Genomic DNA, 2,287 nt, shown 5'->3' on the forward strand with positions numbered 1-2,287 from the left:
TGTATTGTACAACCAACATGATGTATGGTGCTTAGGCATCCCCTTCTTCTATTTTCTCTGGGATCCTCCCCCTTGCTGCTGACACTGCTTCTTTTGTGGCATACACATTTAGGGGAGGTCTCCATGACAACATGGCAAGAGGTTTTATTTTCTGTTTTATTTTACATAATTTATTACAATTGGAAGGTTCTTGGAATGACCCTGGAAAGATGCTGATGGTATCTATTCTTCCAGTTTACTTCTACAAATTGAAATAACACTTTAGGGACAAAATGTTATATATATACATACATATACAAGTGTGTATTATATTTTCATTCCATAACAATGGATATGCGTATATCCATTTGAACATCCCTACTCCAAAAATTCAAAATCCCAAATTCTCCAAAATCCAAAACTTTTTGGTTACTGAAATGATGCCACAAGTGGAAAATTTTTTTTTTTTGAATTTTGACAAATCTTATTTTATTCAGATAGCAGTCTGATCACACATGGTCCAACAACATTCAAATAATAAATCATATATAATCAGATGTTAAAGATTGGTCTTCAAACATCATAGCCAATGATGCCATGCTTGCCTATGATCTCTATGACATAAAACCACATCAACACCTCAGTGGCCACCAAACCATTCAGCACAGCTTCCTTAACTGTGAGTTGTTTGAAGCTGCCAGTCTGAGCACTATTGACTATTTTTTTCAGACTCTGAATAGCTCTAGGGATCTCAGCAGGGGTGGGAGGAACCAGCTCAACTTTGGCGTAGTACCAAAATGTGGCCAATCGAGGCTTCGAGTAAGTCATGGCAGTGTTCACCAGTGCCAGGGTCTTCTCCACAAGGTTACGGACAAATTGGGCCATGGTTCTGGGATGGAAAGTCTGTCACCCTGAACGCCACAAGTGGAAAATTCTACACTTGACCTCATGTGATGGCTTACAGTCAAAAGGCAGTCAAAACTTTGTTTCATGTAATTAAAACATAAAGAAATTTTGTGTTTAGAGAAAATCCAAAATCTGAAAAACTGGTCCCAAGCATTTTGGATAGAGATAGTCCCCCTGTAAGTAACCTCTGCAGTGAGCTGCCATCAGCTGAACAGGAGCTGATAAACTCTTTTACACAGAAATGCCAATAGATAACACTTGTTATCCTTTCCAGACCTATATGCTTTATTGTGGAATGAAAACATTATACACACATATAATATATATGTATATACTATATTATATATAATATTACATTATATGTATAAATATATATACCATTATATAAATGTATATAACATTATATATGTATATTTTATATATATTATATATTATACATAAAAATATATATAAAACACATTTTATATATATATATATATATATACACAAACGTATATATTTATAATGTAACACATTATCCAAAATGCTTGGGACCAAAAGTGTTTGAGATTTTGGGTTATTTTGGATTTTGGAATATTTACATGTATGTAATGAGATATTTTAGGAATGAGACCCAAAGTCTAACCATGAAATTCATTTATGTTTCATATACACCTTATACACATGGCTTGAAGGTAATTTTGTAGAATATTTTGCATAATTTTGTCCATGAAACAAAGTGTTGACTCTATTTTGACTGCAACCTATCATGTGAGGTCAAGTGTGGAAGTGGAATTTTCCGCTTGTTATATCATGTGAGTCCTCAACAAGTTTTAGATTTTGCAGCATTTTGGATTTTGGATTTTCAGATTAGGGATGCTCAACCTCGATATTATGTTGTTTGGACTGGAGATAGGAAAACTTTGGGAGGAAAAGGGTCATTTAGTATTTGGGTGGGGGACATGCCTTCCATTCTGACTGAGTACCACAGAACCACTCCCCAAAACTGGTCGTCTATGACCATATTTTGGCAAATCCCTTTGCAAGGGGTTTCCTTCAGGCATGGGTAATGTAATGGGTGTAGTGGTGAGGATGCACCACTGGATTTGGCTCTTGCAGGTACTTTGTCAGGACTCATGTATGACTGGCGTTAACAGATTTTGAACATGCACAATTGGCTACTCCACATGCCCTGGCCAACTGGATAGACAAATAATGAAATGCTTCAAGCCATCAAGTTAATAAAAGCATCTGATAGTAAATTACATCTACTCCTCTAGATTAGATTTCTACAGATGAGTGTATCTGTTTGCATTAAAGGCACTTATGCACGCATTCAGATCATTATGCTCACAACGCTAAGAGAAACCTTTTCACAATTTTCAAAATATACATCTAGTAGCCGAAGTATACATATAAAAAC

The 2,287-nt window shown here is 35.5% G+C and overlaps 1 pseudogene; it reads right to left on the reverse strand.

Moving 5' to 3' along the window:
* Positions 1-451: 451 nt before the first annotated feature.
* Positions 452-920, reverse strand: LOC100583101 (annotated as a pseudogene).
* Between the last annotated feature and the right edge of the window lie 1,367 nt (positions 921-2,287).

Source organism: Nomascus leucogenys, chromosome 3 (assembly GCF_006542625.1).
Source record: "Nomascus leucogenys isolate Asia chromosome 3, Asia_NLE_v1, whole genome shotgun sequence".
Lineage (NCBI taxonomy): Eukaryota > Metazoa > Chordata > Mammalia > Primates > Hylobatidae > Nomascus > Nomascus leucogenys.